Source organism: Moschus berezovskii, chromosome 1 (assembly GCF_049115385.1).
Source record: "Moschus berezovskii isolate FMDL1 chromosome 1, NW_MosBer_1.0, whole genome shotgun sequence".
Lineage (NCBI taxonomy): Eukaryota > Metazoa > Chordata > Mammalia > Artiodactyla > Moschidae > Moschus > Moschus berezovskii.
In genome coordinates this window covers 23,756,679-23,771,780 of record NC_142460.1, presented here as the reverse complement: position 1 = coordinate 23,771,780, position 15,102 = coordinate 23,756,679, and positions in this window count along the sequence as shown.

The window sequence follows — 15,102 nt, the reverse complement described above, 5'->3', positions numbered from 1 at the left end:
GCATTTTTGGTTCTTAAATTAAAAGGCAGGTAAAATAGATTTGATAGTCTAATTAACTTTTTAACACAATGCAGAATCTCAATTTTCTCTCTTAATGAAATAACACTAGCAAATAATGGCTTTCTAGGAGGTAGTCCATGGGGTCGCAAGTGAATAATACTTAATAAGCATTTTATACAGGTCAGACACCCTTCTAAGCTATTCGCCTGGTGAATAAGGAATCTTATTTAACACACAGACGAGCAGAGACTATACAGCATCACAGCTGTATCTGAGTCTACACTCCTACTGTGTACTGTCTCAGTAACAAGGAAGATGGATAAGGGAGGTAGGGAGGGTCAGGAGTAAAAGTTTTGAGGCAAGTTAAAAAGTGAAGAAATATTAGAAGGACATGGTCAGAAATGTAAGAATAATTGGCAGGTGGTCCCGATGGTAAAGAATCTGCCTGCAATGCAGGAGACCCTGCATTCAGTCTTCTGGGTCAAAAAGATCCCCTGGAGAAGGAAAATGGCAATGCACTCCAGTGTTCTCGTCTGAAGAATTCCACAGACAGAGGAGCCTGGAGCCCTACAGTCCATGGGGTCGCAAAGAGCGGGACACTACTGAGAGACTAACACTTTCACTTTCAGGTTTGGGGAATGCTCAAGGTCTATTTTTGGTTCCTGTTATCCATTCTGCTGAAAATAAATTTTAATCACACTGTAATCTGTGTATGATTGAACCAAACCAGAAAAACCACCACCTAAGATCTGCTACAACTTCATGCCACCCTAGGCTTCAGTGACACCGAAAATGTTTTATATTCCTTAAGAAAAAACAGAATCTTCCATCTGATTCTCTAATCTTTTACAGATTCTCAAATCGTTCCTGAATATCTTTCTTTTCTTGTGATTCAAATGAACTCCATAGAGTTGAACTTCAGAACCACCTCAAATAATGGTACTGATTAAATCTTTCTAGCTTTTTTCTGACAAGATCTCCTTAGTTCAAATATATTCATCAGCTCACAAGTTATTTTGTGCGTTGAATCTGAAAATTATTTTAATTTCTAATTTACATGACGTAGATTATGAGCATGCAAAAGTTATAAAAGAGACAATTTCAGGACCACTAATAATCTGAAGCAAGCTCACAGAGGAGAAAGCATAGAAACAAGTACTAAGATGTCGAAAAAAATTAATCCAAAAAGTATTTCTGGGTAAAAAGAGATTTAAAAAAAAGAAGGTGTAAGGTTGGACCCTGGTGGCCTTCTTGGCTTCCCCTTCCTGGTGGCTATCTTGGCTCCTTCTTCCCCTCTCCATCCCCCGCCAGAGGGAAAAAGTCCCGCCAAACCGCTGAGGAATTTCTGACTTAATAACTCTCTGCCGAGATCTATCCCCCCCTTTCTGACCTCCAGAGTGACCAACCCGGTCTAGCTGACCACTCACAATCTCGCATTCCCAAGCTTTACCTTATCTTAGTCCTGTCCAGGTTATATGATACCACTTCCTGCCCCAAAAGCATAAAAATCGCACCCTGCCTTTGTTCGGGGCAGAACTCCTCGTGGCCATTCTTGTGGTCAGTGGGTTCTGCCTGGGAGCGCACTGCCAAATAAAGCCTGTTACTTTCCCTTGGTGTCTGGGTTATTTCCTTACAGTTTGAGACGCCCCGTTTCCGCGACCTTACAGAAGGGATATGGATTAGCATAGAGATTAGATGGAAAGGAAAGAAAGTAGAAGATTCAAAGTGTAGTGAACAAACAAATCAACAGAAAAAGAAACCACTTGCCAGCAATTTTACATTTACAAAGTAATTTAATTTTCCTAAGAAATATATGCCATTATCACTCACATTTTTCAGATATAGAAGTAGATACAAACAAAATTTAGCAAATTACTTAAGGACACATCTTATAAGTAAAAGAAATAAGTTTTAAGTTCAGGCTTATTTTATTCCAAATTCTATTCTTTTCACTCAACATTAATTTACTCATTCACTGTATTTGTTTCACTTGCTTCCATGAGTTTCTTCCTCTGAATAAATATTTCATCAGCTTTGAGAAAATGTGTTGATACATTGATACATAAACAATAGAGCCAATGAGCAAAGTCTGAATTTACTCATTTGCTCTATTTACTCATTCTCCAGGCAAGATTACTGGTAGCCATTCCCTTCTCCAGGGGATCTTCCCAGTCCAGGGATGGAACCCAAGTCTCCTGTATTGCACGCAGATTCTTTACCATATGAACCACCGGGGAAGCCCCAAACCTGAATTATTAGTACCAAATCCATCCCCACATTCTCCCAAACTCTGACTTTGTTAGGAGCCTGAAATATATTTCCGGATGACTTAGGTTGAATTTGGATTCTGCTTCTTTGAGATAACACTTAGGTCTCGAATGGAAAAGCAAGTGCAAAAGAAAGATCTTTCCTCAGCATATTCCTTAAGTTGTCCTCACTGCTTTCCCTCACAAGGGATGAGGAAAAGCTAATTATTTTGGGGACTTGTAAAAAATATCTTGCTTGGGGCTTCAAGTTTGGATAGAGACCAAGAGAGAAAAACAGAAAGAAAAGACAGATAATTAAAATCCAACTATAACAATGATTTTAATATCTGGGGCACCTGGCTTTTGAATTCTCCAGAAACTCAGCTACAGGGTATTCCTTAGAGTAAGCAAGATCACTGTATGTTAATGCCAAATAAAACTAAGGACACACAGAACCCACTGAAATACCTAAGAAGATGCTTAATCTTCACTTTTATGCTAATTTAAGCAAATTACCATAAATCAGGTTGGAATTTTTCTATTCTTTTATTACATCTTAGAAAGAGATGATTCAGAAAGTGGGTAAAATAAACTGTGTTCTGAGAAAGGGAGAGGAAGAAATGGGAGATAGAGGTAGGAGGGAAAATTGTGTGTAGCGGGGAGAGAGGGGAAGAGAGTATTTCGTAAGAAATAATTTGCAGATTTCTAGTTGCTTAACTTGGACTACTGGTGAATTAAAAAGCTCTGGTTAGTGATAAAAGGTGGATTTTGAAGGTCTAATATCTTGGAAATTGATAAGCAGCTCCTGAGCTAGGAGAACTGAAATTTTCTTAGTTTTAAAGTTTTAAGAAATTAGTTCTTCGAGATCTTGGATATGTGTCATACTGACTTGTAGACCTGTGAACATACACTCAGCAGTGGCCATCGGACTGGAAAAGGTCAGTTTTCGTTCCAATCCCAAAGAAAGACAATGTAAAAGAATGTTCAAACTACTGCACAATTGCACTAATCTCACACACTAGCAAAGTAATGCTCAAAATTCTCCAAGCCAGGCTTCAGCAACATGTGAGCCATGAACATCCATATGCTCAAGCTGGATTTAGAAAAGTCAGAGGATGCAGAGATCAAATTGCCAACATCCACTGGATCATCAAAAAGCAAGAGAATTCCAGAAAAACATCTGCTTTATTGACTATGCCTAAGCCTTTGACTGTGTGGATCACAACAAACTTTGGAAAATTCTGAAAGAGATGGGAATACCAGACCACCTGACCTGCCTCTTGAGAAACCTGTATGCAGGTCAGGAAGCAACAGTTAGAACTGGACATGGAATAACAGACTGGTTCCAAATCAGGAAAGAAGTACATCAAGGCTGTATATTGTCACCCTGCTTATTTAACTTATATGCAGAGTTCAGTTCAGTTCAGTCACTCAGTCGTGTCCAACTCCTTGTGACCCCATGGACTGCAGCACTCCAGGTCTCCCTTTCCATCAGAGTACATATGCAGAGGACATCATGAGAAACACTGGGTTGGACGAAGCACACGTCGGAATCAAGATTGCCAGGAGAAATATCAATAACCTCAGATAAGCAGATGACACCACCCTTATGGCAGAAAGTGAGGAAGAACTAAAGAGCCTCTTGATGAAAGTGAAAGAGGAGAGTGAAAAAGCTGGCTTAAAACTCAACATTCAGAAAACTAAGATCATGGCATCTGGTCCCATCACTTCATGGCAAATAGATGGGTAAACAATGGAAACAGTGAGAGTTTATTTTGGAGGGCTCTAAAATCACTGCAGATGGTGACTACAGCCATGAAATTAAAAGACACTTGATCCTTTGAAGAAAAGTTATGACCAACCTAGACAGCATATTAAAAAGCAGAGATATTACTTTGCTAACAAACAACCATCTAGTCAAAGCTATGGTTTTACCAGTAGTCATGTATGGATGTGAGAGTTGAACTGTAAAGAAGGCTTAGTGCCAAAGAATTCATGCTTTTGAACTTCATGGTGTTGAAGAAGACTGTTGAGAGTCCCTTGGACTGCAAGGAGATCCAACCAGTCCATCCTAAAGAAAGTCAGTCCTGACTTTCTTTAGTCATTGGAAGGATTGATGCTGAAGCTGAAACTCCAATACTTTGCCCACCTGATGCGAAGAGCTGACTCATTTGAAAAGACCCTGATGCTGGAAAAGATTGAAGGCAGGAGGAGAAGGGGACGACAGAGAATGAGATGGCTTCGATGGCATTACTGACTCAATGGACATGCGTTTGAATAAAGTCTGGGAGTTGGTGATGGACAGGGAGGCCTGGCATGCTGCTGTCCATGGGGTTGCAAAGAGTCAGACACGACTGTGTGACTGAACTGAACTGAACACACACTGGTTGGGAATAAGGTGAACTTACCTCTCATGGAGAAAGAGTAGGACTGTCAAGGAAGCCCTGTCCATCCCTAGAAGTGACAAAGGTCCCATATCCACAGCCCTGAGACTATAAACCACAAAGTCTATAGTTGCAAGCTCACGGTCTCATCTTCTGGATAGACCAATGAGGAAAGGTGCTCATAAGTGGTCACAGGATAGCTGGAAGGTTTCCTGTGGACAGAAGAAGCTTAGCAGACACTGGACATAGATAGTCTACTGTGGTTGGTCAGTTTTTGGGGAGGGGGACCTCCTCCTTTGATAGTAATTCTCTCCCTATAACTTGATCACATCTGCAGGGGGGACCCCCTATAACTTGATTCACATCTGTAAAGACCCTGTCTTCCAACAAAGTCCTATTATGAGGTATCAGAATTTATGACTTCACACTATGAATTCAACCCATAACAAGAGACAAGCAGTCATTAAAAATAGAAAAAGAAGCACTTTACAAAGTTTGTCAGATATAGTTTCAACTTTCTTGGGGTTTAATGAGAAATTAAAGTGAATTTTTCCCAAAGAACTTTATAGACCTTTACTACCGGGTACAGTATATGAAGAAAACATTCTGGTCAAGTCCTCTCTGTTCAGTTCAGTGGCTCAGTCATATCTGACTGCATATCCATGGACTGCAGCACACCAGGCTTCCCTGTCCATCACAAACTCCCAGAGCTTGTTCAAACTCATGTCCATCAAGTCAGTGATGCTATCCAACCATCTCATCCACTGTCATCCCCTTCTCTTCCTGCCTTCAATCTTTCCCAGAATCAGGGTCTTTTCCGATGAGACAGTTCTTTGCATCAGGTGGCCAAAATATTGGAGCTTCAGCTTTAGCATTAGTCCTTCCAATGAATATTCAGGACTGATTTCCTTTAGGATTCTCACTAATCAGTTATCTAATTAAAATGAAATTAATCTGCACAGACATGGCTGAATGTTTTCTTCTTTTATTAGGTAACATAGATCATTTCCCATTTACAGAATGAAAGTTGCTACTTTCATGGCCAATAATCCATTAATCACCATGCAGCACAACAAAGCTCCTTACCACTGCCCACTCTCCACCATCTTGTAGTGAGAAAATACTATGGTCTTTTATTTCTGTTTCCTAAGGAACAAGGCGTGCTGTGATTCATGGGGTCGCAAAGAGTCAGACATGACTGAGTGACTGAACAGAACTGAACTGAACTGAAGGAACAAGGCAGCACAATCTCAGTTTGTGAAGCAATAATCGCATATCTTCAATTTTCAGCAAGTAAAAATAATAATGTCAATACTAAGAGGTCTGGTATCTCTTTTTAATAAACATTACTGATAATCCATTATGAAACAGAAACTGCAAAAATAACATTATCTTTCACATCTAGATCCTTCTAATCTGATGGATTAAGACATGATGCTGCTGCTAAGTCACTTCAGTGGTGTCTGACTCTGTGCGACCCCTAGATGGCAGCCTGCCAGGCTCTCCCGTCCCTGGGATTCTCCAGGCAAGAACACTGGAGTGGGTTGCCATTTCCTTCTCCAATGTATGAAAGTGAAAAGTGAAGTCGCTCAGTCATGACCAACTCATAGCAATCCCATGGACTGCAACCTACCAGGCTCCTCCATCCATGGGATTTTCTAGGCAAGAGTATTGGAGTGGCTTGCCATTGCCTTCTCCGAAGACATGACGACAAGGGATTAATTTCCAAAATATATAAACAGGTTAATATTTAAAAAAAACACCTCAATCAAAATACAGGCAGAAGACCTAAATATTGGTCTAAACATTTCTCCATAAAAGACACACAGATGACCAATAGGTACATGAAAGAATGCTCTATATCATTAATTATTAGAGAAATGCAGATCAAAACTATAATGAGGTATCACATCAGAATGCCCAACATCAGAGAGTCTACAAATAATAAATACTGGAGGCAGTGTGGAGAAAAAGAAACCTTTCTACATTGTTGGTGGGAATGTAAATTTGTCCAGCCAACATGGAATGTTGTCCATGGAGAACACTCCATGTTCAGCATGGAGGATCCTGAAATACTAAAATTAGAGTTACCTTATGATCCAATGATCCCATTCCTAGACATATATCTGGAGAAAACTCTAATCTGAAAAAATCCATGCACCCCCATGTGCATAGCAGCATAGCAGCACTATTTCCAGTGGCATAGAAATAGTCCAAATGTCCACTGACAGGTGAATGGATAAAGCAGATGACGTCACTTATATACACAACGGAATATTACTCACCCATAAAAAAGCATTGGAACAATGCCATTTGCAGGGTCATGGAGAGGACAATAGATTATCGTACTAAATGGAGTATATCAGAAAGAGAAAGACAGATATCACATAATTTATATGTTAAATCTAAAACAAAGATGATACAAATGAGCTTATTTACAAAACACAAATAGACTCACACACATGGAAAACAAACTTATGGCTGTCAAAGGGGAAAGAGGAAGAGGGATAAATTGGAAGTTGGAATTAACATATACATGCGTACATGCTAAATTGCTTCAGTAGGTTCTTTACCACTAGAGCCACCTGGGAAGCCCAATACATACATGCTGCTGCTGCTAAGTCACTTCAGTCGTGTCCGACTCTGTGTGATCCCATAGACGGAAGCCCACCAGGCTCCCCTTTCCCTGGGACTCTCCAGGCAAGAACACTGGAGTGGGTTGCCATTTCCTTCTCCAATGTGTGAAAGTGAAAAGTGAAAGTGAAGTCGCTCAGTCGTGTCCGACCCTTAGCGACCCCACGGACTGCAGCCTACCAGGTTCCTCCATCCATGGGATTTTCCAGGCAAGAGTACTAGAGTGGCTTGCCATTGCCTTCTCCGACATACATGCTACTGAATATAAAATAGATGAGTAGCATGGGGAACAATATTTAGTATCAAGATACTAAATCTGAAACAGAATATATATGAAAATGAAAGTCACTCGGTCATGTCTGACTCTTTGCGACCGCATGGACTATATGGTACATGGAATTCTCTATGCCAGAATACTGGAATGGTAGCCTTTCCCTTCTTCAGGGAATCTTCCCAACCCAGGGATCAAACCCACATTGCAGGCAGATTCTTTACCAGTTGAGCACAAAGGAAACCCATATGTGTGTGTGTGTGTGTGTGTATAACTTAATGAATTTACTGTACATCTGAAAGTAACACACCTTTGTAAATTAGCTATACTTCAATTTTAAAAAGTGATTGAAATGAAAAGAATCACGATGTTCAGACCTGAAGCTTCCTAAAGCATTCTGTAAGAAGCAGACCAATGCTTTGAAAACCAGATATGCACAGTTATGAGCTCAGGTTTTCAGGGCCACAGTTGTAAGTCATATTGAAATTGTTTGCCTTTGGAAATACTCTATTAAAAAGGCATTATTACACTGAGATTTCAGCATTTAAAATGAGCACTGGAAATTCTTCATTTAATTATTTCTATTCTAAAATTAAATAAAATAGCAATAAAGCTAATTAAACATCAAGCTTTTTAAGAGAAATTAGTAGAAATGCTTAACTACTCCTGAAAATAAACATAAAGCATGGTTCTATTCAAACAATGAAATGAATAGATTTCCATGAGAGTATTTGTTGTTTCTGTTGTTCAGTCACCAAGTTGTGTCTGACTCTGACTCCATGGACTGCAGCACAACATGCTTCCCTGTTCTCCACTATCTCCTGAAGTTTGCTCAAACTCCACTGAGTCAGTGATGTCAAACAACCATATCATCCTCTCTTGTCCCCTTCTCTTCTTGCCCTCAATCTTTCCCAGCACCAGGGTCTTTTCCAACGAGTCAGCCCTTCACATAAGGGGGCCACAGTATTGGAGCTTCAGCATCAGAGTTGAATATTCAGGGTTGATTTCCTTTAGGAAATTATTTGATATCCTTGCTGAGAGTATTACCAATTTAGAAAGCTAAACCAAGATGAATAGCAAATGAAAAACAAGTAAGGGGAAAAGAGAGAGAATGAAAAGAAGGAGAAAGTAAGAGATGGATCGTGATGAGGAAAAAAAGGGAAATGAGAGAAAAAGAATAAAAGAAGCACAACAGCCTGTGAGTGAAATCCTAATTTACTAAGTTAGGAAGTCATTTATAATGGGTTTTGAACCACTGATTAGTACCGTAAAGGTTCTTTCTGCATGGGATTGCAATTGCGGTGAATATTCAGGATTGATTCCCTTTAGAATTGAGTAGTTTAATCTCCTTGCTGTCCAAGGGACTCTCAAGAGTCTTCTCCAGCACCACAGTTCAAAAGCATCAATTCTTCAGTCCTCAGCCTTCTTTATGGTCCATCTCTCACATCCATACATGACCACTGGAAAAACCAGAGATTTGATTACATGACACTTGTTGGCAGTGATTTCTCTGTTTTATAACATGCTGTCTAGGTTTGTCATAGTTTTCCTTCCAAGGAGCAAGTTTCTTTTAATTTCATGGCTGCAGTCATGGTCTGAAGTGATTTTGGAGCCCAAGAAAATAAAGTCAGTCACTGTTTCCACTTTTTCCCCTTCTATTTGCCATGAAGTGATGGGACCAGAAGCCATGATCTTCATTGTTTGAATGTTGAGTTTTAAGCCAGGTTTTTCAGTCTCTCCTCTTTTACCCTCATCAAGAGGCTCTTTAGTTCTTTTTCACTTTCTGCCATTAGAGTGTTATCATCTGCTTATCTGAGGCTGTTGATATTTCTCCTGGCAATCTTGATTCCAGCTTGTGAGTCACCCAGTCCATCATTTTGCATGATGTAGTCCGCATAGAAGTTAAATAAGTAGGGTGATAATATATAGTGTTTATGTACTTCTTTCTTAATTTTGAACCAGTATATTGTGCCATGTTTGGTTCTGTTGCTTCTTGACTTGCATACAGATTTCTCTGGAGACAGATATGGCAGTCTGCTATTTCCATCTCCTTAGGAATTTGCCACAGTTTGTTGTGATCCACATAGTCAAAGGTTTTAGCATAATCAATGAAACAGAAGTAGATGGAGTATAACTCAGCCATAAAAATAATGAAATGATGCTGTTTGTAGCAAGATGAATGGACCTAGAGATTATTACACTAAGTGAAGTAAGTTAGAGAAAGACAAATATTATATGATATCATTTATATGTGAAATCTAAGAAATAATACAAATAAACTTATTTACAAAACATATGTAGATTCACAGACATCAAAAGCGAATTTATGGCTATCAAAGCCCCTTTTGGAGAGATAAATTGGGAATTTGGTATTAACTGATAACGCTACTATATATAAAACAAATAAACAACAAGGCCTACTGAATGGAACAGGTAAGTATATTCAGTTTCTTGTAATAACCTATAATGGAAAAGAATCTGAAAATAATATACATATAACTTTGCTGTACACCTTAAACTAACACAACACTGTAAATTAACTATAGAAATATTTTGAGTGACCAAGCATACTGTATTCCATAATACCTTTTATGTTTGTTTGTTTTATTTAAATTTCATGTTTTTTGAAATACTCAAATCTTGGTATTAGGATAAGTTTAAAAGTCAGTATAAAAAAAGATACCAAGAAAGGATGGAGGAGCCCTGTGCTTAATTCTAGGAATAAACAGGCTAAACTATGCTTTGTGCTATGCTTAGTTGCTCAGTCATGTCCAACTCTTTGCAACCCCATGGAATGTACCCTGCCAGGCTCCTCTGTCCATGGGATTCTCCAGGCAAGAATACGGAGAGGGTTGCCATGCTCTCCTTCAGGGCATTCCCAACCTAGGAATCGAACCCAGGTCTTCCACATTGAAGGCGATTTCTTTACCATCTGAGCCACCAAACTATGCCTTACAGCCCTTTAACTACTTTTATCAAAACCTCAGTCTACTTTGTCTAGGACAGAGCTCTCGGCACCAGCAATGTTGCCAGAACAAAATTTTTGCATCATAGAATTTGAACACTGAAATGGGAAAATGAATAAACTGAATTAAGCAGTTTACGCTGCAAGTTGAGCAAGAAAACAAAAACAAAGACCCTAAATTAGAGATTTCTCTGGCGTCAGAGCTCCCTCCAGTTGCCTGCAACAGACACTGGGGTACCATGTGGGTGCTCAGTCATGTCCAGTTCTTTGTAACCCATGCACTGTAGCCCTCTGCGCTCCTCTGTCCATGGAATTTTCCAGGCAAGAATACTGGAGCAGATTGCCATTTCCTACTCCAGGGAATCTTCCCAACCCAGGGATTGAACTTCTATTTTTTTCTCTGCTATGTCCACTGCTGTACTTAACCAACCTATCACTACAAGACCAGTCCACTCCGGAGAAAATAGGACTCCATTCTCGTCTAGGGATCTGTCTAGTTAGAAGAGTGAACTGCCTAGGAAACAAAACATCTCAAGTAATCCTGTACTTTTAAACCTTCAAAATCCAGAAACACCTTGGAATAAACTCTTACTCTTCAGTACCCTTTTTTCTGGTCTCTTCTCTGTGTGTTCTCTACCCATATTCTCCCCAACCTGCATAACCTATCTCTGCAGATGAAGAGGGTTCATGAACAGAAAGCTAATTCAATCCTATGTTTCCTTCCAGAGGTTAGATGAATAAAGACAGAGTAAATATGGAGCTGCTGCCTTCTGTATGCCACTCATCATGCCTTCAATCAGTAAAGACTTTGGGAAGAAACAAATGAGGCAGGAAATGACGATGCCTCTGATCAGGAAGAGGCCAATATCCTCAAAGTGGCAGGAGAGGAAACTTACTCAAACACACATCTTCCAGCATTTTCTCTTTTTTGCTGTCTCACTACTTTCCAAGCCAAAGACTTGGCACCAACTGGATAAATCCAAGCACCTAGGTCTTATGTGACCACAAATTCTGAGTTGAAAAGCTTCCAAATCTGTTAATAGGTATTGTCAACCTTCCCTCGGCTACCTAATCAAAGAAAAAACAAAAAGTAGCTAGTAACTGTACAGCCTTTTTATGCTTTATTTCATTTAATACATCTGCCATCTGAATTTTCTTTTCAGTCAATCGACATATATTTATAACTTACTGTATGCCATGGACCATTTCAGTTTCACTCATATACTCAATATGCCAATCACCTGATTTTTAACTAAAACCCCCTTTTTATTCTGCCTCCCAAATGTAGCTATGTCTGTCAAAGCTGATGCTTTCCCCCATATTTATAGTGAGTCATTACTAGTCATCATGAGGCCATCTGCACAGTGTCACTGGGTAGTGACATGCAGCTTTTGTTTAATCCCTAAGATGCTGCATTCTGCAGGAAGGATAGTCATGCTACTTAATCCATCTTCAACATTCCTAAACAACAGCATACGTAACAGCTATTATATTTCTGCAGTAGCAAGAAGGGATACAGCATATTATTAGCAGGAACTGTCCATTACAATAGAATTATGATGTTATAAGCAGAAAATAGAAAATAGATTTCCTTTTTTCTCTTTTTAATATTGTGCTTTATGTTCTTGGAAACTCAATTCTTGTATAAAAGTGGTTACACTTGTCAGGCATGTGGCATGATTTCACCCAGCAATAAGCATCTCCTATGGGCAGCTGGCTAGACGTTAAACCTTTAATTTAACGATGTTGCTGCATCACAATCACAAGTGGAGTGGCCGGGAAAGGAGTTAAATCATTTGAGATTTTAAAAAATTATTTAGTTTTGGGTTGGTTTGTTGTGTGTTTGGCATTAAGATTTAAGTCTTTGCCCAGTATGTAAAATTCTGCTGACTTATAAAGTCAGAGGATCACAAACATAAGTGAGGTGGTCTAATTGACTTGTGTTTTGTTCCATAACTGATGTTTTATAGTCCAGCTCAACAGCACAGACACATATTTTCCTATTAAACACAGGAGAATATCCTTCTAGCACACAAGGGAGTTGGTTTTCACAAATTGTCTTTTTTAATTTTCATTTTATAATAGAGTACAGTTGATTAATAATGTGTTAGCTTCAGGTGTACAACAAAGTGATTCAGTTATACTTATATGTGTATCCATTCTTTTTCGATTTCTTTCCCCATTTAGGTGATTACAGAGTGTTGACTAGAGTGTCCTGTGCTATAGAGAGGCTCTTTGTTGGTTATCTGTTTCACATACAGCTGTGTGTACATGTCAATCCCAAATTCCTAATCTACCCCTCTCTCCCACCCTCTGCATCCTCCCCCCAACCAGTCCTCATACTCAGCCCCTCAGTCATGTCCGACTCTTTGTGACTCCATGGACTGTAGCCCGCCAGGCTCCTCTGTCCGTGGAATTTTCCAGGCAAGAATATTGGAGTGGGTTGCCATTTCCTACTCCATCCTCCACCCCCCACCCCCTTACAATTGTTCTCTAAGGCCTTGAGTCTGCTTCTGTTTTGAGTTCATTTGTATAATTTTCTTAGTCTCTAAGTCATCCCGCATTCTCCTATTTATAGCAGCATTAACAGGATAAAAGCAGTGCTGGCTCTATGATTAGCGGTAACTGAAATTAGCTGGGTATTCAGAGATTTGGGGAACTAGCGGACACATACTCCATATGAATGGAACAGCTTGTGTTCAGCCCCTGGCAATGATAAGAAAGGGAGCCAAATATAACCAGATCTTCAGAAATTTTGAAAGTCATAAATCCACATTCCATGTGATTCTTTTGATTTTTAAATATTGACAACAAATTTGAAATTTAATTAAAAAAACCTGTGGAGACCTGCACTTGTGCAGTAAACACATTTGTGTGTGTTTGTTTATGAAAACTTTGAAACTGGAATACTTGTATCTGTTTCAAAGTGGAAAAGGAGACACGTTTTCCGACAACTAAAAATTTAGACAACTTGTCACTAGCCTTCCAGCTGTAAGATATATAATTAATAGCTGCTGCTGCTGCTGCTGCTGCTAAGTCGCTTCAGTCGTGTCTGACTCTGTGCGACCCCATAGACGACAGCCCACCAGGCTCCCCCGTCCCTGGGATTTTCTAGGCAAGAACACTGGAGAGGGTTGCCATTTCCTTCTCCAATGTGTGAAAGTGAAAGTGAAGTCCTCAGTCATGTCTGACCCTTAGCGACCCCACGGACTGCAGCCCACAAGGCTCCTCCATCCATGGGATTTTCTAGGCAAGAGTACTGGAGTGGGTTGCCATTTCCTTCTCCAATGTGTGAAAGTGAAAAGCGAAAGTGAAGTTGCTCAGTCGTGTTCGACCCTTAGCGACCCCATGGACTGCAGCCCACCAGGCTCCTCGTCCATGGGATTTTCTAGGCAATTAATACATGGTCAAACCCAAAATGACCCAGTGTATTCAGTGGTCAGTTGTGTGCCACTCTGTGACCCAATGAACTGTAGGCTTCCAGGCTCCTCCGTCCATGGGGTTTCCCAGGCAAGAATACTGGAGTGGGTTGCCATTTCCTTCTCCAGAGGAATCTTGCCCACCTAGGGATCAAAACAGCGTCTCCTGCATTGGCAGGCGAATTCTTTACCACTAAGCCGCCAGGGAAGCCCTAGCATAAGGCAAAAAAGATGTAAACAAAAATAGTCCCTGGTGGCTCAGTGGTAAAGGATCTATCTGTGGTGCAGGAGACCCAAGGTCAGTCCCTGTGGTAGGAAGATGCCCTGGAGGAGGAAACAGCAACCCACTCCAGTATTCTTGCCTGGGAAATCCCAATCCATGGAATCTCAAGAGTGAGACTTGATTGGGCAACGAAACAAAAATAGCAACAAATATATAATCAAATATTGCCTATAGCAACATAGGGAAATACATACAATATGAATACAATATAAATAAGCCTACAAAAAATTGTGAAATCATAACACATGAATTGGGATAAGGATAAATGGGTTTCCAACATTTTGTATTGTACTAAAAACAGTAAAAGTATCAATTTATATTAGCAAATCAACAGTTGCCTGTGGTCCCTAAGATAATATTATCCCATAGAACTTTTCTTGATGCTGAAATATTTTTTACTAGCAATTTCAAATATTAGGTATCCATTAGTCACATATTATCTGTTGTGCACTTGAAATGTGGTGAATATGACTGAGGAACTGAAATTTAATATAATTTACAGAAATTGAGCTTGAACTATCTGACTAGAGGCTACTCTAATGGATGGTGTGCCTTTAGTATAACATTTGAATGACTAATAATGTGTATCATCCTGGAAGTCTGACGGGATGACTGTCAAGAAATATCTTGCTTAATATATTAAAAAAACATCATATAGCAAACTTTGAGACTAAGAAAGTGGCCCTAGTATTGCTTTTGCTTGTTTGTTTCTTTTCCTGGATATATCTTTTCCTTTTTCCTTTTCTGTTTCCTTATAGTTAAGAAAATTTAGTTTAGGTAGAAAACAAATTTCATTTTCAGTTCAGTTTCATATATGGACTATTTTTCACGTGATATTTAATTATATATGCAGTCAGATTTCTACCTGTGTATTTACTATTTTGGTGCGATTTGGTCCAT